We start from the raw sequence: 27,454 nt of genomic DNA, 5'->3' as shown, positions 1-27,454 counted from the left end.
GTTGAAGCATCTCCGCTCGTCTCCCCAACAGGGCGCTGATCGAAGGACCTGAGCCCCCCCCGACACCCCCGGAACGAGACATCGACACCCCCCCCCCGTAAGAAGGTGCCGGGCACCCCCGGCCCAAATTTGGAACCCGAGGGTGGAACGGAGCCGGAGTTCTGACCCATCGAACTTCGAGGGCGCGAGGCCCCTCCCCCCTGCGGCTCTGCGGAAAGCAGCGGTGAGCCCGGGCCCAGAGAAGGCTTGCAAAGGCCCAGGCGACCGAGGCCTAGGACTCCTGCCTGGATCGGACGGCGGTTCGCGGAGACGAAACGGTCCATGAGGTGGACCACGGAGCGGGAGAAGGGGGCGCCGCAACAGGCCAAGGAACCCCCCCAGCCGGGAGTCAGCAGCGGATCGGCACTGGGCGTGGGGCGAACACGAGTGGCGTAGGTGTGGCCCCCCCGAGGTAAGGAGACCCACCCCGGGGCTGGGCACCCACCGGGGGTAATAAAAACCCAAAAGGGGGTAGTAGGAGAGAAGCCAGGGAAAGCCCATACTAGCCCCGGAAGCACCCCGAGCCTGAGAGGTGCACGGGGCTCAACCGAGGGCACCTACCCCCCGCAAACGCCGCAGAAGGACAGACCGCGGACACACAACAGGTCACGGCCCCCAACTACGGGGGAAATAAAAAAAAAAAGGAAATAAAGCGGGGAAAATCTGGGAAAGGAAAACCCCCGCCCACGACGGAGGAATTGCCTGGGGCTCCAGCCCCCCCACAACCGTGTCCCCACCCTCGGCCGCAGAGCTGCCAGGGGCCCCCGCTCCCCCCAGGAAGCAAAGGAGACAAGCAGGCCCCGAAGGCCACAACCACTCGGTGGCAGACACCGGGGAGCGGGAGTGCCCAGGGAGGGCCTATGACCTGGAGGGAAACACTGCAGAGGTTTCGGCGCCCGTCCCTCGAGCCCCCTACTGCCCCTGAAATGGCCGCCCAAACGCAACAAGAAGCGACAGATGCAAACTCGGGCTCCAGGGGTATGGCGGCCCTGCTTGATGAAATTAGAGGATTCCGCGCACATATCACCCTTAGGCTGGACACCCTAGACAAAAAGGTGGACAATATAGAAGACAGGGTGCAGGCACTGGAGAACAATACAACCTCGAGTGACATTTTCGAGTCCCAATTTGACATGCGCCTGTCGGAGCTTGAGAGAAGAGAAGAGAAATGCACACTAAAAATGGACGACTTGGAAAACAGGGAAAGGCGCTGCAACCTACGTTTCCTAGGCTTCCCGGAACAAGATGGTGAAACCCAGGCAGACATTGTCAAGGCAGTCAACGCAGTGGTGAGAGTGCTTTTTGACGGAGCTAATACTAACGAACCCACTATTGACAGGGCCCATAGAGCAGGGGCAGCCTCCAGAGCCCCCAGATCCGTTTTAGTCCGCTTCCACTACTTTTCAGAAAAAAGCAGGATCCTTGAACTGGCTCGCAAGAAGGGCCCGGTGGAATGGGAGGGGGCCCGGATCTCGGTATACCAGGATTTGTCGGCCTTCACTCTGGCGAGACGCCGCCTCTGTTCCCCCCTGACGAAAATGCTCCAAGCCAAGGGAGTCCGATACAGGTGGGGGTATCCTTTTTCCCTATCTTTCGAGTTCGAGGGATATAAGTATACCCTGATCACCGAGGATGACATCCAAAGAGTGACGGGCGAACTCCTAGATAGTTCGGGTTTGGAACGGGGAGACCGCGACCGGGAGCGCGCCCCGATGGGCCCAAAAAAGAACAACGCTCCAAAGGAGAGGCGCAGAGTACGAGGCCAAAGGAAATTCAGGAGAATGGCACTGGCGTCGCCGGACCCTCATAATGGCTGAAACAAACTACTGGAATCTGATGAAAATTTTATCCACTTGTCGTTGCAAAGGGGGGATGTTGTTAAATTTTACGTTCTTGCATTAATCCCGAAGAGGGGGGGGGCTCGAATGGGTGTTTATAAAGAGGTACCGAGCCCGGAGGGGGGAGACATGGTTGGCCGGTTGTGTGACCTTGGGACGATGCCTCAACACAACCAGGCGATCTGGGGGGAGGGGGGTGGGGGGAGAGATGAGGGGAAGTTGGGACGGTTGGGGTTTTGTTATAGTACGCCAAAGTTTGGGGATTTGATCACACCCTGGGGGCAGTTACTAGCCCTCTGCAGGGTGCGGAAACATTTAGGGAGTAACGACGCTTGCATCCTTGAATTCGGAGTTATGTGTTTCAAAACGTGTCCTAATGGATGATTCACTTCAATCCTTGTCAGTGGGGTCTCTAAACGTTCGGGGGCTCAACTCACCCACCAAGAGGTCGCTGCTCATGCGGGAATTCACGAGGACGAAACTACAGTTCCTCTTTGTGCAAGAGACCCACTGGGTTCGGGGGAGGGAGCCCAAGCTCAAGGCTACAAACATAGATCAGGTATTCTCGGCCTCGACCCAGTTCAAGAAGAGGGGAGTAGCTTTGCTGGTGTCCCCCGAGGCTCACTTTGGGTTTAAGGTTGCACAGACCGACCCCGAGGGTCGGTATCTCATGGTTAAAGGGGATGTGCGGGGACGTTTGTTCACCTTGGTCTGCATATACGCCCCAAATGAGTCGCAGGACGTCTTCTGGGAAAGCATGAAGGGGACAATAATGGCATTCGCGGAGGGCACCCTCCTGGTGGGAGGGGACTCTAACATGGTGCTGTGTCCCGAAAGGGATAGAAAATCTGTGAACCCTTGCCCCAACATCCGGCTCCACAAAAAATTGGCATCAGCCTTCCAGGAAGTGAATGGGGAATTGGGGTTGTGTGACACGAGTATACCCAAGCAAGGTCTGAACCCCGATTACACTTTCTACTCTAAGCCTCATGATGTTTTCTCGCGCATAGACTACATTCTGGTAGATGCAACTATGCAGGGAGAGATCACCAGCGCTGGTGTGGAAACCGTCCCCTGGACGGACCATGACATGGTCAAGATTAGGATTGGCCTCCCCCCTACCCCCGCAGCCAGCTCCCGTTGGAGTTGTAACGACCTCCTTCTTCACGACAAGGAGATGCGCCAAACCCTCCTGACAGCCATAGAAGATTATTTCTCCCTGAACGACAACGGGGAGGTAGGCACTATGGGAGTATGGGAGGCATTTAAGGCAACTATCAGAGGTACCCTGATTGGCATCGGGGCGGGGAAAAAAAGGGAGAGGGACCGGGAAGAGAAAGACCTGAAAACCAAGATAGAGGCCATACAACCAGGTGGTAAACTGAAAACACAGATGTTTCCTGGGCAGTGGGAGGAATTGCAGAAGCTGCGCACTAGATTGGCTCACCTTCAAGTAGGGCAAATGGAAAGGAAGCTCTCTTTTCTGAAACAAAAATATATGGAGAAAGGGGAAAAGGCCAACAAGATACTCGCCTGGAGACTCCGCGAACTTAGGAATAGCAGGAGAGTGAATTCAATCCGCTCTGCGGACGGTAACTCGACTGCAAGGGACTCCAAAATAGCTGAACAATTCAGACTATATTATGAAAAATTATACTGCTCAGAATACAAGGGGGATGGGATAGACGTTGATAGGTTCCTGGATTCCCTCCCTGTCCCGGGCCTGCTACCAGACAAAGCCGACACCTTGGAAATCCCCATTTCATCGGAGGAAGTAATTGACACTATCTCCTCCTTGAAAAGTGGTACGGCCCCGGGGGACGACGGCTTCTCAGTCAAATTCTATAAGACCTATAGATCCACACTCGCCCCCTTTCTGGCCAAACTGTTCAACTGTGCACTTAGCCAAGGGTCCCTCCCACCCACAATGATGTCAGCCTTAATAGTGGTCTTACCTAAAGAGGGCAAGGACCCAGCCTTATGCCAGTCATATCCGCCCATATCGCTCCTGAACACTGACGTCAAAATACTGGCGAAACTTCTGGCGAACAGATTGGCAAAATTCCTCCCTACCCTGGTACATGGAGATCAAGTGGGCTTTATCCCGGGGCGCCAGGGGTCAGACAACATCAGAAAAACCCTTGGCCTTATGCATGAGGCAACCGAGCAGGGAGTGGAGGGGTTCCTCCTTTCACTCGACTCAGAAAAAGCCTTTGACCGGGTCGAATGGCCTTACATGATCAAGTTTATTAGGAAAATGGGATTGGGAGATAATTTTTGTAGGTGGGTTGCAGCACTATACAACTCGCCCACGGCGAGAGTATTGGTTAATGGGGGTACATCTGAGCCCTTTTCCCTTTCCCGAGGCACCCGGCAAGGCTGCCCCCTGTCACCTCTCCTATATGCCCTGGCCATGGAACCCCTGGCTATAGCGGTTAGGAACGACCCGGAAATTATGGGTATACGATGTGGTGAGTGCGAGTTTAAGCTCTCCCTATTCGCAGACGACATACTAGGCTACCTGACCAGCATCCAAACATCCCTACCGAGGCTGTTTGATCTCATATGCTTTTTTGGCTCCTTTTCGGGGCTGAGAATAAACACATCCAAATCAAGCATCATGCCAATGGGCCCAGGGGAACAAGATATTGAGAATAAAACCGACATTCAGGGGGTTAGAATCGAGCGAGAATCCACTAGATATCTGGGCACCATCATCCCCAGAGATCTGTCACAGCTATACCAACGGAATTTCCCTGAGATCCTCGCCCGGGTCAGTAGCGATCTCAAAAGATGGGCCCCCCTCACACTCTCCTGGCTGGGACGCATGGTTTCGGTTAAGATGAACATTCTGCCTCGCCTTCTCTATCTCTTCTCCGCTCCCCCTGTCGTGATTCCCGAAGCCTTTTTCGAGGTGCTCCAGTCCCGTGTCCTCCACTTCATTTGGAATGGCAAAAGACCCAGGGTTAAAACCTCCACTCTGACCCTCCCAAAATCCCATGGTGGCTTTGGACTCCCCGATTTTAGGCTTTACTATAAAGCAGCCCAGCTTAGGGGGATGTTGAAACACATGCGGGACGATATGCGTACATTTTGGACGTATGTCGAAGACACCCACGCACATCCGAGGAAGGTCAGGGACTATCTCTGGGCCTCTCCCAGGTCAATCCCCCCATAACTCAAGACACATCCTACATTAGCAGTCCTTTGGACGCTGTGGAAACCCAACAAAGCCAATAATTTGATATCTACATGGCCTTCTCCTCTGACATCACTCTGGGGCCCCCCCATCGATCTGGACATGAGGGGCTTTCGGGACACTCAGGCATGGTCTGACATGGGACTGGAAAGAGTCTCGCAGCTTACACGAGAAGAGGGCTTCATCGAATATGACAGTTTGACAGAGGCTCTGGTGGATAGGCCCCCTACGGTTTTTGAATTCCTGCGGTTGAAGGGGATACTTACCCAACCAAGGTGGTCCGAACAGCTTAGTCGCCCCCTCACCCCATTCGAACTTATTCTGGCCAAAAGTAGATCTCGCAAAGGTTCGCTATCTAAGTTCTATAGTGTGCTGATTACAGCGGACCTAGAAGGCAGACAACCCTTCAAGCGCATATGGGAAGAGAGGATGGGAATGTCAATAGATGATCACACCTGGAGTGCGGTTTTTAAGTGCATTTTCACGGGCTCCCTATACACAGCAGCTATGGAACACAACTTTAAAATCCTCCATTCATGGCATCGCCCCCCCGGCTCTGTTGTCTAGAATGTACCGGGATGTTTCCCCCCTCTGCCCCAGAGGATGCCACCAACGGGGAACCTGGTTTCATATGTGGTGGAGTTGCCCGTCCATACAGGTATACTGGGCGGAGCTTCTTAGCTGGATCAAAGATATCGAGGGTTATGGACCATCTTTGCACCCGCTGGAAATCCTACTGGGCTCCCCCACGCCTGAGTCGGAGGGGAATGCCTTCCCCAAGGTCATCAGCGCTATGTTGCGGGCAGGGAGACTGGCACTTGCGCAAAAATGGAAGAGTGTCCTGGCCCCCTCCAAGGAGGAATGGCTCTGCAAGCTTAGGGTCATTTTCAGCTACGTAAAACTCTCGGCAATAGCAAATGATACCATGTCTGATTTTGTCCAAGAATGGACAGCAGTGCTGCTGCACGATGACTGTATTACTATGCGATTGTAGAGGAGTGATCGAACAAATGATTAAGCCAAAGGTTAAATTGCGCGAATCCCCACACTCCTTGGGGGGTTGGACTTGCCCCGGCCTAACCGCTTCATGGTATTACCCCACTGTTTCAAGGTTCACGTTTTTCTGTCGAATGCTAAGCAAGTGTTCTTCCCTATGCTCAATGTATATGCATTATCCCTAAAGTTGGCGCGACAATCGTTTGGGGGGAGGGACTGGAAGGGGGGAATAGGGTTTGGGAGTTAATCAGAAAATGTTCCTGACAATGTGATTTCTCCTGCATTTATTGCGGGTGGGATAGGCCAGTTGGCCCACCCTGTTGTGTATGTTGTCAATAAAAACAAAAATTTTAAAAAATAAATAAATAAAAGGCAACTTTGCAAAAAATTGAAGAGAATTTTGGGATTATCAAGCAGTGGCAAGCGGGCTCTGCTGTGGCTGTGGGAGAATTGAGGCTTGCGATGGTGACAAAGGTAAGGTTAATAGCTGCCGTTTATCACAAGATGGCAAGCCAGCAGGGATCTTAACAACTAAATGCCCACTGAACAGCTATGCGCCCTTCTATGTCGGCAAGAGGCTGATGTGGAGGAGCCAGTGTTAGAAAGCAATGAGGAGAAAATACTGTACCATATCCCGTAGGAGGTGATGCCCCCCAAGACTGAGTGAAGATCCCTCATATGAAAAAATTGAAATACCCTGGCGCCTCTAATTTTAAAATGATGACATGCCCTTGCGCCTTCCCTGGCCATTGCTGGTGCAGGAGAGATGAGGACTATGTGATCTCTGTTGTATTCACTTGTACAGAGTCCCCACAGTCCTCATTTCTCGCCCGCTTAGTGTGGAACCAGTCTGCGGCACACAGCTTGTAATGCAAAGCGCACATTTTAAGCACCAGGACAAAAAACAGATAACTGAATACATTGCTGAGGTAAATGAGTTCTGACTGGCACATGGGGGCAGTTGCTCCCTCCCTCCCCCAAGACTCAGTGAAGGCCCCTCATATGAAAAGGTTGGAATGAGGGGCCTCTAATTTGAAAACGATGAAATGCTGTGGCGCCTTCCATGGCCACAGCTTCTGCTGGGTAAATGAGGACCAGGGGGTCTCTGTTATATTCACTTGTACAGAGTCCTCATAGTCCTCAATTGTCCCTCGCTTAGAGTGGAACCAGTCTGCGGCACAGAGCTTGAAATGCAAAGCACACATTTTAAGCACCAGGACAAAAAACAGAGAACTGAATACATTGCTGAGGAAAATGAGTTCTGACTGGCAACATGGGGGCAGTTCCCCCCTCCCTCCCCCAAAACTCAGTGAAGGCCCCTCATATGAAAAGGTTGCAATGAGGTGCCTCTAATTTGAAAAGTATGAAATGCTGTGGCGCCTTCCATGGCCACTACTGCTGCTGGGTAAATGAGGACCATGGGGTCTCTGTTCTATTCACTTGTACAGAGTCATCATAGTCCTCATTTGTTCCCCGCTTAGAGTGGAACCAGTCTGTGGCACACAGCTTGTAATGCAATGCGTACATTTTAAGCGCCAGGACAAAAAACTGAGAGCTGAATACATTGCTGAGGTAAATGAGTTCTGACTGGCAACATGGGGGCAGTTGCTCCCTCCCAACCCCCCAAGACTCAGTGAAGGCCCCTGTCATGTGAAAAGGATGAAATGCCCTGGCACCTCAAATTTGAAAGGTTGAAATGCCCCGATGCCTTCCCTAGCCACTGCTGCTGCAGAAGAAACTAGGACCGTGGGGACCTCTGTTCTCTAAACTAGAACAGAGGACCCCATGCCTCGTTTTTCCTTGCATTTCTGGGCACTTTATTTATTTATTGGTCATTTATATAAATACCACTTACCTTTTGGAAGAAAAAGAATAGAAAAGCAGAAACCTCATGCCAGCATGCAACTCTGGAGTTGATGGATGCAAACTGAAGCTGGATTAGTGAAGCTGCAGGTGAGTATTATGTATTGTTGGAGGAAGTGGTGCCTTCCATCTTCATTGGGTGTCAATCAGCCAGATTGAGCCAGAAGCACAGCTTGTGACCCTTGCAAAATGCAAGCCCAGAGAAGCTGGCCGCCATGGATTGGCCCACCAACCCTACCACCCCCTCCCATGCCAGAAAACCATTATGTCACTAGTGTCATTAGTGAATTTCTGCTCTGCATTCAGATGGGAAGGGCTGGTCATCCCGGCAAAAGAAGGTGTGTGCTTTTTCTTGTGTCTAGTGTGACTCCGGCCGGGCCTTTGTGGGGCTCCATTAGAACCCTATTCATGAAGACAAAAGAAAAAGCACACACCTTCTTTTGCCGCGATGACTGGTCATAGTTCGGGGGGCTGAGGGGGAGGACAATGGGTGGATATGGACCGGGCGGTGGTAGTACATGACTTACGTGACGTCCTCTGGTTGGAGTGTCAGGATAGACCCTAGCGACTGTACTCTAGCATTATCACAAAGTTGGTGCTGGACACATGGGACTCCCTAGCTAAGAAATATAATATCACAACATTCCCATCCCCTTATGCACCGATCCTGGGCAACCCAGGCTTCACGCCGGGAGTGGAAATGGGTTCATTTACTCGAGGGAGGGTGGGAGGTTGTGGGAGATTCAGGATATAGTTCAAGGTCAGATGATTAGACCCTTTGTTGATTGTAAACTGAGCTTTGGGTTGACCGAGCATGAAAGGTTGAGATATTGTGAGATCAGGCACTGGCTACTGAACGCAGCGATAAATGCAGCGGCCACCCTCCCACCCGCTCACGACATTAGATAAGTTCCTAACGGAGTAAGGCGGGGCACGGGGCCTCATCTCAGGCATATACAAGATGGTGGATGATGCTGTCCCCAGGGCCTCGTGGCCATACATGGCAAAATGGGAGAAAACATTAGGGAAGGTCCTCTCTAGGGAAGACTGGGAGAGGCTATGGAGTCTGGTACCAAAATTGGCAAAGGCCCCCCCACTTCGGAAGTTCTGGTGCAAGCTGATTTTTTGCTGGCATTATACCCCAGCCCGACTACATAAAATATACCCTGAGTCCTTGCCAACATGCTGGAGGGGATGTGGGTGCACCGGAACCTGGTTGCAAATCTGGTGGAAATGTCCCAAGGTAGCCCCTTTTTGGTGGGAGGTGGAAGAGGCAAAAAAAACTAGCTTCGGGGACGTGCTCATAAACCCCCCAAAGGAAGTAATAGTGGGCTTAGAAAGGGAGGCGGAAGAGATGGAACCCCGAGGCTGGAGAAAGGCTCGCCGGGTGTGAACGCTGGCAGCGTTGTTGCAAGATGTAGAGGGCCGACGTCCTGACTCATCAGGACTGGTTGCGCACGGTTTGGGACTTTGTGGTGCTGGAGTGGGCCACATATGCAATGGAGAATACACTTTCAGCATTCGCCAGAGACTAGGGGGAGGTGCTGTCCTTCCTCTGGGATGACTTCAGTATTCAATGCTTGCTGTCCCCAGCACCTGAAACGTTTGGACCTCATTTAGTATATGGCTCTACAGTGTGGCAATTTCCCAACCAACCCGCATTGGTACCCCAAGGGAGAGGAAGGGATTAGAGGTCGAGGGCCTGCGTGGGGGAAGTTCATTCTTGTTTACTGTTACTTTGACAATGTCCATGAAAAGACATTTTTAGAAAAACGGGATGAAAATAGCTCTGTCCTTTATTTCACACAGCTGTGAGCTATGTTACTGTGTGTGCATGTTACCGTGTGTGCATGTTACCGTGTGTGCATGTTATAGAGTGGCTGCTAAAGGGTCCATTGGCAATTTTAGAATAAACAAAGGCATGGGATGGTGTTTAATTCTCAGAAAACATGCACCCTCATACATCCCTGGGGCATAATTGTCACCCCAGGCTCAATTTTAGACTGTACCCTCAAACAGAGTCAAGTTTAGAAATGTCCCGGTTCATTGGAATAACAAGTGTGAGGTATGGCATGTCTGGTTGTACAATTACATTTGGACAAGAGCTTTATATTTTACTTATGGCCAGCTTTAATCAGTGGGAGACACGTCTGTGATTGTAGACCATCTTTGAGAAACGTCTGTTCCCCTAATGTGGTCTGAAGAATGCAGACTAACAACAAAAAGAACTGACATGTGCACGCTATAGACAGGCGAGGGATTTGGCTCATGTCAAGGCCATACTAATGGTGGGTCATTTGATCTACTGGTTCTAGTCCAGCAGGAGGGAGGGGACTGGTCTGAGTCACATCTTTTGACCCCATTCACAGACAAGGGATGCAATGAGATAGGAGTTTCTTCCTGGGACCACAGTGACCATAGTCCCCCTGCTTGTATGCACATAGCCCAAATGAGTATGGGAGCAGGCTAGGAAACCCACCACTTAAGTAGCTGAGAAACCCTCTATAAGGCCATGGTGAAGTGCCTTCTTGGAGGTACCCGAATGGTCCTTGTATGTATGTGTATTTCTGTTTCATACAGCGTGAATTTAGCTTGAGAACAATGTAGCGTGGTACAAGAGTTCAAGGATCAGGAGAGCAGTTTATACTGGCTCTGGAGTGGTGATAGAACCGGGGACAGAGTTACCCAAGTAACGCACAGGGATTCCCTGAAGAGCAAGGCGTTTAGTTCTTTCCTGAACTGCAACAGCATTGGAGTGGTCCTGATTGCCCCTTGGGTGGTGTTCCAGTGTGCCGGGGCATGGCAGGAGAAGGACTGTTTTCCCTGTGCAGGGAAAGAGCTACCTGCAGGGGTGTGCGGTGCAAATCAAGAAACAAAGGGAGAAGCGGGTGCAGCAAAATAAATGCTAGGTGGGACAAAAGGTGTCAGTGCCTTTTTTTGTTAATAGGTCAGTGGGAGACGCACAGAGGATTGTAGGGAATAACATCAGGTGAGTCCTTATTGACAAAGTTAGGTCAAAAACAAGGTCAGTGCTCCTCGCACTAGATGGTCAGAAAGCATTTGAGTGGGTGGATCAGAATTTCATGAATGAGGTGCGTCGAACTTCATGAATGAGGGCTTTGGGGAAAATAAGATTAGGATGATTAATGGAACAGAAACTGCTCTCCTGAACACCTGTGAAGAACTGCTTTGAAATCCTGACCCCAACTCTCCTGCTGTTCTCATTCTCCTTGACCTCTCTTATGCCTTTGACACGGTCAACCATTCTATCCTCATAAAGCGGCTCCAAGATACTCTTGTTATCTCAGACCGGGCACTGGATTGGTTGACCTCCTTCCTTACTGACCACCCTTCCCACGTGTTCCTGGGCTCCTTCTCCTCCACTACTCTCTCTAAATGGTGTGATCCCCAGTGCTCTAACCTCTCACCTTGGCTTTTCAACATCTACCATGCACCTCTTGTTCACTTGATCTCTGCCTTCTCTCCTCATTTCCAGTGTTACGCAGATGACACACAACTCTTCCTCAAGCTCCACTCTTCCTCTTCCTCCTCTATCATTCCTGACTGCCTGTCTGCTATTCAGTCTTGGTGCACCTCCAATGATCTCTGTCTCAATGCCAGTAAGACCGAGATCCTTCCTTTTGGGACACCTGCTCCCCGTTTCCCTCCTGCACTCTGGCCACACTCTATGGGCTCACCTCCCTCTCCTTCCACTGAGGCCAGAAACCTTGGGGTCATCTTCAACTCCTCTCTTTCCTCACCTTCCCCCACAAGCTCAATGTTACTAGAGCTCTGGTCCAGGCTAGATCACTGTAACAGCCGCTTCCTCAATCTGCCTCTTTCTTCGCTCTGTCCTCTTCTACTAATCCAGAATAGGGCTGCAAGACTTATCCTTGGCCTCTGCCCTGGGACCGTATATCTCCAGCTCTAAAACCTCTTCACCGGCTCCCAGTTGTTGCCATGATCAAATTCAAGACCCTTTGCATCATCCCAAGGCTGGCTGGGGCCTAGGACGGTTCCATGTGTTAATATCCCTGCAAAAATATCGCCATACAAAAATATCGCCATATTTGTGCAGCAATATTAAGGCATTCAACCTGTGGGGGACATGCCCGCAACCCCCACACTATTTTTAAAGGAGCTGGGGACATCCCCCGCAACCCTTGCGCCCAAAAACCCCAAAAATGATCCCCCCCAAAATATCGCCTATGGCTGTTCCAGACGACCATATATACAACGATATTTTTGGTGGGGATAATATGTAGTGATAGCCCTGGGGTTCCTACCTGCAACTCTCTCTTACTAAATACTCTCCTTCCAGATCCCTCCGAACTTCTTGCTCCAACTCATTGCTGACCAAACGCTTCTGAAAGCAGAAACATGGGGGCAGATCTCTCTCCTCAGCTGGCTCCCTCCCATGGAACAGTCTCCCCCTCTCTCTCTGTCTCGAACCGGACCACCTCACGTTCTACAAACAAATCAAGACATTTCTCTTCTCCTCCTCCTTCCCTCACCCCTCCTGTCCTAACCATCCCCTCTGTCGCTGAGATTAGCAACCTGGTACTTCATGAGTCCAATAGGGTCCTGGCCTTCAGCCCAATCGGCCACAGCACTGCCCTCTGTGCCCACACCTGTGTGCTTGGTGGTTTGCCTCCACCCTGCACTTACCTATTGGGTGGTAGACCTCCCTCTTCACCTGGGATGTCTCCACCCACGCACTTACCTGTTGCCTGCCCAATGGGCACCTCTGGCACTTCCTCCCTTACGGGAGGGTACCCTAATAGCACTTACCCTCACCCCACCGCACTTGCACACTCCGAATGTCACAAGGCCTAGTAGGACCGCTGTTTATTTCTATTTATTCATTAGCATTTCCATTGTTTATGTGTCACCTTGTTCACTTCCCTTGTGCCTTGTGACACTTTGAAACACTGGGCCTCATTACGAGTCTGGCGGTAACCCTGCCGGTGCAACCGGTGGGTTGCCGCCGGACTCATAATATTTTACCGGCACCTGACTTCCCGGTGCCACTAGGACATTACAAGTCTGGTGGCCCGGGATGTCAGGCACCGGGAAAATGTTAGTTCCCATTCCACTAGTGTCCTAGGACTCTATGGGAGTGGGGACTCGGAAGCCCTGGCACCATTGCTAACAGTGCCGGCCCTTCTGTGAAGAGTCAGGCTACAATGGCCGCCACGCCCGGCAGGGTCAGACCTGTCGGCACATTGACCCCGGGAGGCAAACTTGTAGTTTGCTGGTCCGGAAACAAGGGTACTGCCGGTGAGCTAACTGGCACCCTTGTTTCCAGACCGGCAGGGTCATAATGAGGCACACTGTCTTGTTGTATAAGCACCTTATAAATATCCAATAAATAAATAAATGGCAAGTATGTATTTCCAATAGCGGGAGTTGGGGATAGTGGAGCATTCTCACATCCATTTATGCTTCACTTGGGGAGCAGCCATGGGATGCACTGTCCCCTCTCCTCGGCTCTGATAATGGAGTCTTTTACTCTACACATTGGACAGAGGCTTGACAGCCACAGGAACATGTGGGATAATGAAGAAACACAAAATCTGTTTATTTGCTGATGACATTCTCCAACCTTGAGTAGACCTGAGGAGTCAATCCCTGCAGTGATTGCAGCCTTACAAGCCAAGAAGGTTTCAGGCTTTAAAGGAAATATGCCCAAGTCTGAGCTACCTTCCGAATCTCCCAGTTTTGGAGCGGGTCATCTGTCAGAGGAAGAGGGTGTTCAAGTGGTCCAACAAGTCTCTGAAATATCTGGGAGTTCAACTAACTAATCACATACTGGGAATATATCAAGCTAAGTATACACGAGTTATGGAACAAATACACCTAGACTTGTGAAGATGGAAGAAAGGGTCACATCATGGGTAGGGAGGATAGTGAGACTAAACACACATGTTTTTCCCCAACTATTATCTTTTCCAAATCCTGCCAGTAAGGATCTCTAAACATGACCAGTTGAGTTGGAAAAAAAACATGTCTTAGTTATATCTGGTTGGGCAAGAAATTCCACATTCATTAAAACTTTCTTTTTAGGGGGGATTTGGGATGCCCCAACATTGCGCGCTGAATGGGGGCAGCCACCCTTGAGCAAGCCCTGCCTATTTCGGGAGCAAGCAGCGGAATGATCATAGATCTGCAAGCAGCCATGGCTAACCCCACAAGGCAGTCTAATCAGATTAAATCCCACCATCAGGACTATGTTGTCAATTTGGGATGAGATTGTGGGGAACCATTGCCATCTCCATTTACGCCTATCCTGAATAATCTTTCATTTTATCCAGGCCTAGATGGAAGAAAATTTCAAAGAAGGAAAGAGAGTGAGTACCATAAACTGGAACATATGTTCACGAATGGAGAAATCAGTCTTCAGCAGTGTAAAACTAACTTTGGCGTTACTGAACAAAACAGGATACCACCAAATTAGATACTGGGCCTTACACCATGGAGAAAAGACTGAAACAATGAGGTTATCCACAGAAAGCCATAAAAATGGCAAAAAAGAGCGAGAAATATGTTTGACAAAACAAAATCGAGAACTACAAGAACGCATCACGTGCGTAAACAACATATAGTCCAATCAGCAACACACTGAAAAAGGAAATTCTGAAGAATCTGAACATCATACACACCCCAGACTTCAAACCAATGAATCCCTGTTTTTCGTTCCAGAGACCACAGAATGTAAAACAAATGCTACTCCCCACATATGAGCAACAACGCAGACCATCTCCAACAGTGGGCACGGCTTGGGGCTCACCACCAATTACAGGTCACTACAAATGCGGAAACTGCTCTGTATGTGCACTCACGACAAACACGGAAAAGCTAAACCTAGGAGATTGTACGTGGGAACACAATTGCTCCTAATGAGGAGTTGGGCAACAGACGCTTGATTGAGCCTCCACCGTGACGAAGATGCAGGAGTTACAGGGAAAGAAAAAATCGAAAAGGCAAAAGTAAGTACATAGATAGCTCACACTGACGCCCAATGCAGACTTTGGTGAAAACAAAACCCTTCTGTTTGGAAAACATTTCTGAATGACTAATGCATTTCGCCTACAAAACCGCTGCAGTGCAAACACCAGGAGTTTATTTGCAATAGTCGCATTTAACAATTAAGCAGAATTGAACAAACCCGCCACACCTTGACAATAATAAGAACTGAGAGTAAGGCTCCACAATGGGTCCGATGAAATACATGGTAATTCTAGTTGCCATCCAATGAATAAGTGACCAGGGCGAGAGCCCATAGGGAGTAACCCCAACACATGGTTAAAATAATGTATAACCCGCACGAGAGTTTGGTTTCACCGAACATCCCTCCGGGGCACAATATCACCAATTTTATGGTGGAATATGTAATATAGACCTGATAAAAATAACAAAAATATTTTTAAAAGACCTCGGTGGTACTCCATCTACATAGAAGCAAAGGGCCGGTCTGGAGTGCCTAAGGTCCCTAGCTATACTAAGAAAACCCTTTTCTCCGATTAGGTTCCACAACAACAGGAAATGAGACCTCCAAGATCATATGCAGCAACTCACAAAATAGTATCTGCAGTTCAAACCTGATAAGAAGGTTAGCATGAACGGTGGAACAAATAAACGTGTTGCACGAGGAGGACAGCATGTTAAGAATTCAAAGTGATGTGATAAGTGAAAACAATCAATATTTCACTGTTACAGGTGTTCACCCCTACCGGTTAAAGAATCGTGTTTGACCAAAGAAGTGAGAAAGGTTCTCTAAGAAAAGTAATATATGATCATCCCCGAGTGTGAATTGTATTACGGTCAGTAGCCCAACATGAAAAGCCAGTCTGAGAGAAGAGACTTCTCTAAGAATACCTGACTCAATAGATTTATGTTTGTATGTGTTATCTAACAGACTTGAGACGTCAAGATGAATGGGTAGTCCAGTGATTCAATTACCAGATTCCAAACAAGATCACGTCCTGATGAAGGCTGTAGGGAAGGCATGGTATCACAAGTATGACACTGACACAATGGATACAATTTTTAAAACCTTTTGGGGTCAGAGAAACTCCTGTTTTGCCCTATAACTAAGATGGGAGTAGTCTCGACCATCAAACGATAAACAAAACAGTCCTATTGAAGTCTGTCAAATCAAAATGGCCTATGCTAACAATAACCTGATGCCTGCCCTATCTCTTGTACAAAAAGTGTAAAAATGAGAACTGTATGCAAAGACAAAATCAGTGTTCAAAAGAATGAAGGTAGTTGAGCCAGCTCTCCTCCTCACGTTAAACCTATGGTTCTGGTTCTAACATTGAAGCAGTTCCAAATCATGGACTGAGGCCTGTCTGGCTTTTCACGTTAAAGTCTATTTCTTGACTTTCAAAATTGTATTCCAACGTAAAGTCCACAAAGGTTCCCCTCTGTTGGGCTCAGACCTTACATCACACATATCACGTAGGTCTCCCTCTGTTGGGCTCAGACTTGGATTCGTGGAGGAGAGCTAACTGGTATCAGGTGTCTACACTTAGTGTAAAGTGCCTGACTTTGCCTGACCCGATTAACGAGACATGTCGAATACGATGTGAGAGAGTAAGTCTGGTTACTCTCAGTCACCCTCTTCATCGGCCCAGTGTTTGGGTAAAAAGGGGGGAGTTGGGACTTTGGATGGGGTAGATGAACAAAAAGGGGGGAATACCGCGCCTCACCATCGGCTGTCTCACCCCCATTCTCTAAAGACCCCTCACCCAGGTGATCCTCCCACACTGGTCCACCCCAGGGTCTGGATCCAAAGGCGATGGCGTGCCATGACCTCCTGAGAGATGGATCCCCGGGGACTAGCGGGTGAGACACCCTCTGGTTTCTCACAAGACCCAGCTCTTTACTATCTAAGAAGAATGCTAAGAAGGGGTGGATCCTCCATAAAGAGCTAAGACACCGGGTGTCGACTATATATTACACAATACACCTTTCTGAAAAGCGGAATGGTAAAATAATAACATGCCGCAGGGCAAACCGAGGCCACACTCTATGGCAAAATCAACTTGTTTTCCGAACATTCAAATCTAGATCTATCCAGTTGGTAGCCCATATTACAGGTTTTGTGCGTATGTACATTTCCATTTGTATAAACAACAAAAAACACCTCTAAAGAAAAACCTGCTCTGTGGCACGTATGGCACTTTTTTGAACTGACCCCACTTTATCATACTGATTCTGCACTTATGTAGGTTAATAATTAGTAACATTTCTGTGCCTATATATTGTCTCGAAAAGACCTTTAGGCTTATTGTTATCTGTTATGTAATTGTTTTTTGAATGAAATGTGTATACCACCCCATGTTGTTTTTTTAATATATTGGTTTTATGTGGAATGACTAGTAGAAGTATTGTGCAATATTTATTTTACAACTGAACAATTGTCATAGTAGGATGATAGATCTGCACAATAGAGGGAGGGGTAGCTGATAACGCAACTGTTTTTCTCTCGATAGTAGGTCCGTGCCCTGCGAGTAAGGCCCCCGCCCCCTTAAACAAAAAAAGGGGTAGACCCATTTTGTATAGACCATGGAATTAGGCCAAGTGGATCTAGAGCATTGACTCCTGTTGAAAAAGTGTTGTAACAGGCTAATGGCACGAGAGGGTTAATCTCAAGCATGTGGACAAGTTGTGTTAGCATTGGGTGTAGTTCAGCCTGGCATATAGATTTGCCAAGGGAGTTTGATGCAGAGACATGGCAGGGTATATGACACAGCACTGCCAGTCTCAGCTTAAGCCTTAGACGTCCAATTGAGGTTAACCTATAGATGGTATCACACTCCGTATTTACAAACAATATCCCCGTCAATCGCCACTTTGATGTAGCCATCGTAGAGAGAAAGGGACCTGTTATCACATCTGGTGGGAGTATCCTGCACGTCGTGGTTTCCGGGTGGAGGTCAGATATAGCGTAAACGAGATTACCGGCCAGATGTTCCTGAACGCCCATGCCAAGGTACTAGTATGACACTGCACTTAGGCTGAGCAAGAGAGAAGTGAGTGAGACAACGGGTTAACCTCTAAGCTTCTCTGGTGCCTTCTTAGGATCTGGCTGAAGACTCGACCTCCCTCAAATCGATGCGGGGGACTGGCACATAAAGATTACACACTGTATACACAAAACACTCAGCAACTTCTATGCAACTAGGGCACCCTTTTTGAACTATGCTGCTAAAGACTGTACGAGTCTAATTTGTCCCGCAAGGCTGAAGGCTCTCGGCTGCTTTGTTGACTATTGGCCATTGGAATGCACATTTCGTTAATGACAAACGCTATGGTTATTGTGGGATGAGGTTATTGAATAATGGAAAATAGTCATTTTTTGTGGGAAATGTGTTCTGTTAACTATACATATATGGTGACTGATTACCATGCATGAGAAATCACCGGCAAGGTTTGGTTGGAAACAAGGATGAACTTGTGTTGCTCACAAAATATGACTCCTCCTGGACCCCTATGGGGTCAACATTTGGCAGAATGATTAGGCCACACTGAAGATCAGGAATTTCCCTCCTTCTCTTCGAATTTTGAAAAAGTGTTTTTTTTGTGAATTGGGCCCATGGTGTCATATTAGGCTTCACAATGAAAGAAAAATGTATACGGTCACCTCTGCCACACTTTTTCCAGAACGTGTGGGCAGGGTCAGACTGTGGCATAAAATTGACTTGGGCACCAATGAAAAAGTGGCCCACAATTGCAAATGGCAATTCATTCCTTTTGTGACAGACCGTTTGAGTAGTACCCAAGGAGGAGGTTTTTCATAAAATGTGATGCAAATTGCGCATTTTCAAGAATATTCATTCAGTAACACTGGTCAAAACTACTCGCCGCATGGGGAAGAAACTCACCGGACTGGTTAATGGTTCGGGCGTTGCCCTGTTGCCCTATAGGCCAGTGCGAGCATGCGTGTAGGAGCAAAAGTGTCCAAATCCTTCATATCTGGTCGTCACATTTGAACTCTGTCTTGATCAATGATAACAGAAGGAAAAGCAGTCCAGGGGGTGGGGGTGGGGTTTCTTTTGCTCCTCTCACCCACTTGGCTGCCTACCTGTCTGCCCCTTGCAGGGTCACAGTTCCACTACTTTTATAATTACACGTCGAGAGATGGCAAGATGGCACAAGGCATGTCACAAAAGTGCGAACTGCGGAAGTCTGCCTGGTAGGGCTGTTGACTGCTCAGACTCCTTCCCCACAGGTCCAGAGGCGTTTGCAAGGTGAGGTGTCAGTGCGGTGCTGGGGGGCACAAGAGGAGACCTGCAGGCACCGCATGACTCCAAGCCAAGAGAGGCGTCTGTGTAGGTCTTCCTGTGGCGCCGATGGCGGACGCTTTGAGCATCCAAGGAAAGGAAAGAGAGCGAGAGCCACAGGGAGTGTGCCTTGCCTCAACAACTTGGACTTGTCCTCCAGCCACTTACCCGGCTACGCTGTAACTGGGCACGTGGGCACTCAATTAATAGCTGAAACAGACATTAGTCATCGTGCATTGAAACGCTTGTGTATAGGCGCGTTATAAAGGCCATATCATATCAGCAGGTTGATTGATGTGCTCGGCGTATCCGGTTTTTGTGGTGGTATAATTGCAAGTTGCACTTTGCAGTAAAATCATCTTAGTGCAATGTGGCAAGCTCACGCTTAGTGGCTGGGGGTTGCTGGGCAGTGATGTTCATTAGGCCTGCACTGAACACTTTAACATGGCCCTGGCTCATTAATAGGCACAAGATGGGCAGACAGCACAGTGCGCTTGTGACTGATGCAATGCCACTCTCCCCAGTCACAGCGTGTGGCTGCAGCTGCACGCCACTTCATTTTTGCATCTACTTCCGGGCCTGGCCGTCCAAATTCCAGGCGGGCAGCATGCACACTCACTTGCACTGTCCCTTGTTCCTGGCCCTTGCGTCATGCGGGCATTGGAGCGCCCTCGGCCTGCATACTGTGGCAGTTCAGACAAGTGATCCAAAGTGCACCTTTCTGCCTTCACGCAATATCTGGGCCACATATACTACATGTAGTAGTTATGTGATGTGAAAATCTTCCCAATGTGTTAACAATACAATTTATAATGCTATCTGAGTATGACTCATGCTCAATAATGACTTTCTGGTTTCCATCAAAGTGGCAAAAAAAATAAGTTACCAGTCTTTTACTGAGGCAATGTCTACTATTGTCTTATCGTGACTCATGATAGATAATGGGTGCCAACCATTTGAGATTAGACACAGAAAGTTGCAGTTTTCGGTGTCTTGTGTCCTCCCCTATTAGAGGATCTGAAACATAGCGCCTCCTGCCAGAGGCGTTGCTGGGGGGGAGTTAGGGGACTATAGCCCCGGGGCTTTTGGTTGTAGCCCTGGATAGAAGCTCAGGGGTTACAACCAAAAAGGCTAGCTAGCCCCGAGTCCCAACAGTCCCAAAATTAGCATAGCCCCAGATCTTTTCCAGACCTAGCAACACCCCTGCCCCTGAGAGGGTACTGACATGTTTTTCTTCTGGTTCTGTTAATGTTGTGGCCTTGATAGTATTTATATATAAAGGAGACAGTTTAGATTTTTTCAAATTTTTCTGATCTATCCGGTACCTATAGTCTTGAAAAAATAGACCAAGTACGTAATATTTATACACAGTACTCAAAATATTTTAATGAAGTTTACAAAAAGGTAAAAAAAACTCATAAAAATGTTCAACATGAACATGACCCAACATAAAACACAGGGTGGAAGCAAAAGCAACTATCTCACTAAACCCACATACACATAACCACGCTGAACAGATGTAGAAAAAACACACAAATGGCTTTAACACGTCGTACACTTAGACTTGAACTTCGCCGATCGTCCATGTGTGTGTGGTATTAGAGGCAAAAAATCAAAACCATCCCAGACAGGTGCTGCAGTGAATGCTCATTTTCTGTCAAGTGGGGACCCACTGACGTTTCTATTAGGGGGTTCGAGAAGTTTTATCTTTGTTGGTTCATTTATTCCTGTGGTTCCTCGCCGTCTCACCTACATACACTCATTGCCGCCATTTCTTCCAAGGAATGGGGTATACAACAATGGACGATTTGCAGTTGTAAGTCCATTGTATATGTACTCTATGGTTCTGTGGGGTTGTAATGGCAGATTTACTGCAGATGTGTAGGGAGGTTTCGGGTTGCAGGCATTTTCTATGCCGCATTTGTTTTTTGATCGGTTAGAAACGTTATTCTGGTCTTGGACCGTGCTAGATTTTTCATTTGCTAGATGCAATTCCTTGAAAATGTTCATTGGCTCATCACCCCTGTTGACTATTATTTGCAGATCCTTGTAACTTCTATTCTGTTTTGTTAGGGATGGATGATATGTGACCATAAAGGGTTTTCTTTGTCTATTTTTGCTGTCTCTGCATGGCAGGAGGCTGTCTCTGTGTATTTTCAATGAACAATCAAATTCCCTGTCAATTTGTCTGGCTGAGAGACTCTTTTGCAAGAAAGATGTACAGAGTGTGGTGAGTTCATTGACACTTGTATCCCCGTTGGAATATATACGCTGGCATCGGATGGCCTAGCTGTAGATAATGGCTCATTTTTTGTGGCTCAGATGGAAAGAGCGTGGGCAGTTATTTGTTCCTGTCCATGGGTTTCTTGTATACAGCTTTTTCTAGGGCGCTAGTACTTCCAACATCAATAGTGGTATCCAGGAAGTGTAGGCTTGTCTCCAAGTATTCCATGGTCAACTTAATGCAGTGGTGAAGGCATTTACCCATTCATGCAATTGTTTAAGAGGTTCTTCACCTTCTGTCCAAATTAAGAAAATGCCATCAATGTATTGCAGGTATGTTAGTGGTTTCAGTGATAGCTGTGATCCTATCAAGGTCTGATGGGAAAGGTTTTGCATTTTTGGTTCCATTTTTGTGCCCATGGTTGTTGCCCTGTTTTGGAGGAAGTGTTTGCACAAATCGCAAATTGCTGTGTATGAACTTGATGAGGTCTGTGACAGCCCTGATTGCGGTGTACGATCTTGCTGATCACCTTTTTTCTAGAATCTCTGGCACACATAAATTCCATATTCACGTGGAATGCTGGATTAAAGTGAGGGCATATATAATAAGGGCAGAATCCATTTGGTAGCAGAATGCAACACACCAATGAGCTAATTTATTAATTCCACATAAATTACGAGGACGGGACCTACTATATTTACACTTTTGTGCAGGCAGGTCTTCTCCGTGTAATTTTCCACTTCTGCATGGCGGTGGGCAAACGTGGAGTGTAAAAAGGTGGCGTGCTCACTTTTACACCACCCTTTTGCATTCAATTGTGCAAAAAGAGTAAACGCTGCCTGCTATTTCTGCATGGCAGGCAGCGTTTACAATGGATTCCTGTGGATTCCACCTGCTGTTTGCTGATGTAAAACATAGGTGGAATCCACACCATTTGCGCCAGCATGAAAATACATGCTCGCATAAATGCTGGAGTATTTGCATGGCGGAATGGAAGGGTGATGTGAAATCAGAATTTAGGTTTAGGAGCTGCGCCTCCTCCCCACCATGCACATGGTTGAAAATGAGCCATAACATAAACTAGATGTGTAAAGGTCTTACACACATTTATACACATTGTATTTACATTACGGCTCAATGAAAAGGAGCCTGCAACTGTTATAAAAATTGTGTTATTTAGGCTCCAAGAGAGAAAGAAGGTAAAGGTGTCCTCTTCAAATGCTTCTGGTGGAACAACAGGAGGCTTCTGCCTCATGGTGACCCTAAGAATTCTGAAAAAAAGACTTTGAACATTGAGTTCAAGATAGAAACTGAACAGTTAACATTGTTGTTTATAGGATAGCTCAGGGGCAACACATTTGTCTTGGAAGCAAGGCAACGTGGCACAGCACAGGTTCAAATCTCGATCCCGTGCTTAGAAAACACTCCCTGGTATTACACGTGTTATAAATTAACATTAAAATAAATAAATAAATAGCAGATGGAGACTGTCCGACCAAGATGGATCTACAGGGTGCTTGAAGTCAGGAGCAACAAGATATTTTGGAAATATCACTGATTTGATGTCCATGGTCTGCATTTCCAGTTCGTAGTGTTGCAGATTGGTTGGTCATCAGCACACAGAGTGTTCGCCAAGGTGATGGCTTCAGTTGTGAGCTTACTACCATCCGCTGGATGATTGGTTTATTTATGCATCACCAGATTGTCAAGCATGGATGGACACTTATCAAGTATGTATCATGATGCATCCGATGGGGTTGATGGTCAAACTCGAGAAATCCAATCAGCAGCTGAGTCAGGACTTTGAATTCATTTGCCAGGTTGTGCACAGACATCGGCATGGCGTTCCTCTCAGAGTCATGGCTACTCAAGCTATGAGCCAGAATGAGAACACTATGAGACTGCTTCAGCCAAGTAGTGTCTGACAGTGTAAGGAGACATGTCATTAACTCTGGATGTTGTCCCGCGGATCAAGGCTCATTAAGAGATTAGCAGTATTCACCTTGAGAGTTCAATGGTTGGCCATCACGGTCATCAGGCTTCTTTGGGCTAGCCTTGAAACTGTTCCATTCCCTTCACTCTGATACTAAAGGCTTTACAATGTGCCTTTTGGACCTCCCTGGAGGCTGACTTGGAATGGCTTTCTTGTTAAACCTTATTTTTGTGGCCATTCCTTTGATTCAGAATCTGTGTGCATCTAGGTGCCATGGTGTATACTTCTCAGTATTTCATGGTCTTCTGGTGCATTGGTCTTTGCATCCTGGCCTTTGCTTTCCTGTGAAGGCCTGCTCCAATTTCAACCTTTCACAGGAGGTGGTTCTTCCCGCCTTGGGGAGGGACGAGACCTCTGATGACGTTTCCCATCTTCTAGTTGTTCGTAGGGCTGACCGTATCCACAGAAATAGAACACATGATTCAGGAAATGTGTGACTGTGCTTGTGGCCCACAGGAAAAACCGTGTTTAAAGATGTGAAAGCAGGCGCTCTGTTACCAGTCTTTAGCTTCTCCTCCTAACACACGTTTTCATGACTTCATCAATCATCAGGGAGGCTGAGTTTCTTTGTTTTTTCAGGCGAGTCTGCATTTCTGTTTCAGGTGTGACAAGTTAATTAGCTCTGAGGATTCTGGTACTTGTATTTTTCGCACTTGATTTTGCTGGCAGGTGACTGGAAACAACTCCCTCCATAGCACAAATCTACCCCTTGATGGGGGGAGGGGGAAAGCCATGGTTGTGGCTCTCCAATGTAAGGCATGATGGCCCTGCTGCACTGCATTGTGAGACCGGGACTCCGGGAACAAAATGTTTAAAGATGTGAAGGCAGGCGCTCTTTTACCAGTCTTTAGCTTCTCCTCCTAATGCACATTTTCATGACTTCATCAATCTTCAGGGAGGCTGAGTTTCTTTGTTTTTTCAGGCGGGTATGCATTTCTGTTTCAGGTGTGACAAGTTAATTAGCTCTGAGGATTCTGGTACTTGTATTTTTCGCACTTGATTTTGCTGGCAGGTGACTGGAAACAACCCCCTCCATAGCACAAATCTACTCCTTGATGGGGGAGGGGGAAAGCCATGGTTGTGGCTCTCCAATGTAAGGCATGATGGCCCTGCTGCACTGCCTTGTGCGCCCGAGACTCCTGGAACAATGTTTAAAGATGTGAAGGCAGGCACTCTGTTACCAGTCTTTAGCTTCTCCTCCTAACGCACGTTTTCATGACTTCATCAATCTTCAGGGAGGCTGAGTTTCTTTGTTTTTTCAGGCGGGTCTCCATTTCTGTTTCAGGTGTGACAAGTTAATTAGCTCTGAGGATTCTGGTACTTGTATTTTTCGCACTTGATTTTGCTGGCAGGTGACTGGAAACAACCCCCTCCATAGCACAAATCTACTCCTTGATGGGGGGAGGGGGAAAGTCATGGTTGTGGCTCTCCAATGTAAGGCATGATGGCCCTGCTGTACTGCCTTGTGCGCCCGGGACTCCTGGAACAATGTTTAAAGATGTGAAGGCAGGCGCTCTGTTACCAGTCTTTAGCTTCTCCTCCTAACGCACGTTTTCATGACTTCATCAATCTTCAGGGAAGCTGAGTTTCTTTTTTTTTTCAGGCTGGTCTGCATTTCTGTTTCAGGTGTGACAAGTTAATTAGCTCTGAGGATTCTGGTACTTGTATTTTTCACACTTGATTTTGCTGGCAGGTGACTGGAAACAACTCCCTCCATAGCACAAATCTACCCCTTGATGGGGGGAGGGGGAAAGCCATGGTTGTGGCTCTCCAATGTAAGGCATGGTGGCCCTGCTGCACTGCCTTGTGCTATAGAGGGAGTTGTTTCCAGTCACCTGCCAGCAAAATCAAGTGCGAAAAATACAAGTACCAGAATCCTCAGAGCTAATTAACTTGTCACACCTGAAACAGAAATGCAGACTCGCCTGAAAAAACAAAGAAACTCAGCCTCCCTGAAGATTGATGAAGTCATGAAAACATGCATTAGGAGGAGAAGCTAAAGACTGGTAACAGAGTGCCTGCCTTCACATCTTTAAACATTTATCCAGGAGTCCCGGGCTCACAAGGCAGTGCAGCAGAGCCATCATGCCTTACATTGGAGAGCCACAACCATGGCTTTTCCCCTCCCCCATCAAGGGGTAGATTTGTGCTATGGAGGGAGTTGTTTCCAGTCACCTGCCAGCAAAATCAAGTGCAAAAAATACAAGTACCAGAATCCTCAGAGCTAATTAACTTGTCATACCTGAAACAGAAATGCAGACCCGCCTGAAAAAACAAAGAAACTCAGCCTCCTTGAAGATTGATGAAGTCATGAAAACGTGCGTTAGGAGGAGAAGCTAAAGACTGGTAACAGAGGGCCTGCCTTCACATCTTTAAACACAGGAAAAACAGGAATGAGTTGAAACCATTGAGGTCCAAGCTCAGCATAGCTCCGTCAAGACTGATTTTCCACTGCTGACCAACAACACTGAACACCTTGACATCCAGGCCTGGCTCTCTGCTATGAACCTCAAGGACTTCACACCCCAGCTGACCACCTGCACCAAGATCCTTGGGTTTGACATCGACAGACACTTCTCCTTCAAGCAGCACATAGCAAGGAAGAAACAAGCGGTTTGTTACCAACTTTTCTCTCCTGCGGAAAATCAAGCCCTTCATCCCAGAAAAGAACTTCAGATCCGCTGTCCAAGCCATCATCCGCTCCCACCTTGATGGAGGCAATGCCCTTTTGGAAGGCATTCCGGCAACTACCCTGACACCCCTGAGATGTGTCATATATGCTGCTGCATGTCTCATCAAAGGACTCTGCAAATTCAACCACATTACCAAACTGCACTGGCTCCCACTGCAAGCCTGTATCATCTTTGAATCCTGTTGCATCATTTACAAGGCTGTCATCCTGAAGTACCCAAGCTACCTCACTGAGAAACAGCATCTCCGGAGGCCTATAATCCACCATAAATAAGGGCATGTGCAGACTTGAACTAAGCCGGTGCAGGTAGGAAAGAATCAGAAGACAGGCCTTCTCTATCTATGCCCCAAGACTCTTGAACCTCCTCCCGGTCAACTTCAGACTCACCTCCTCCCGGTCAACTTCAGACTCACCCTGTAGTTCTACAGTTCAGGGAAGAGCTCAAGGAATGACTCCTACCTATTTCCACACACCCACCACTCCCCACCCTAGCTGAGACTGGTAGGATCGGAGTGGCCTATAGGGCAATAGGCCCATGGCCGAACCAAAAATGCAAAATGCTGGTGTGGCCCAGTTTTGTTGGTCAAAGTGGGCCACTTTTATGGCTAATGTGAGCCCGTCTGATGAGTTACTTCACTATGCATCTAGTAGATTTGACCAGTGTTGCTAAATAAATCTTCTTTCAAAAGCACAATATGCATACCATTTTTATTTAAAAAAACTCCCCCCTTGGGTACTATTTAAACAGTGTCACAAAAGTAATGAATAATAATTTGCAACTGTGGGCCACTTTTCCATTGGTGCCTGAGACAATTTTAAGGTCCAGTCCGACCGTGGAGACTGGATGTTCTGCTCCCCACTGTTTCCTCGTCAGGTTTGCTCGTAGATCCCCTACTGCCAAATTGCCCGACCTCCCCTGATGGTAACTGTCCGTTCAATTGTGTCTCTGCTTCCGCACTGGGTTCTTCCCCCTGTGATTGGTTCCTGAAGCTAGGTCCGCTCTGAATAAATACCCTAATCATAATAATTGTTAAGGTTTATGAAATGCAAGGAGTTCCCCTAATGCCTTTGGTACAAAAGAGCTCCATACAGCAAATGGCCTCCTGGGTGCCGGCTCCAGTGTGTCCTTGCTTGATCTATGCCGGGCGGCCACCCGAGCATCGCCATCCACATTAAACACACACTACGAAATTCACATTGGTTGGTCTGATGAACAATTGGTGGGCAGCTGCATAGCTCTCAACTCGCCCGCTTTTGGCAGGTGTCACCCGCCTTGCAAGCAGCTGGCTCACCCGCGAAGCCCTGTATACGTCCATACA

The 27,454-nt window shown here is 48.0% G+C and overlaps 1 protein-coding gene across 1 annotated transcript in view; it reads right to left on the bottom strand.

Moving 5' to 3' along the window:
• The window catches only part of LOC138569484 (caM kinase-like vesicle-associated protein), a 618,938-nt gene that overhangs the window by 243,199 nt on the left and 348,285 nt on the right, over nt 1-27,454 (bottom strand). The gene's annotated exons all lie outside the window — the stretch shown is intronic.

This window comes from Ambystoma mexicanum, chromosome 2q (genome assembly GCF_040938575.1).
Source record: "Ambystoma mexicanum isolate Mex_15411 chromosome 2q, UKY_AmexF1_1, whole genome shotgun sequence".
NCBI classification, from domain to species: Eukaryota; Metazoa; Chordata; class Amphibia; order Caudata; family Ambystomatidae; genus Ambystoma; species Ambystoma mexicanum.
The sequence above is the reverse complement of the archived record's forward strand: the minus strand, read 5'-3'. Positions and strand labels throughout refer to the sequence as shown.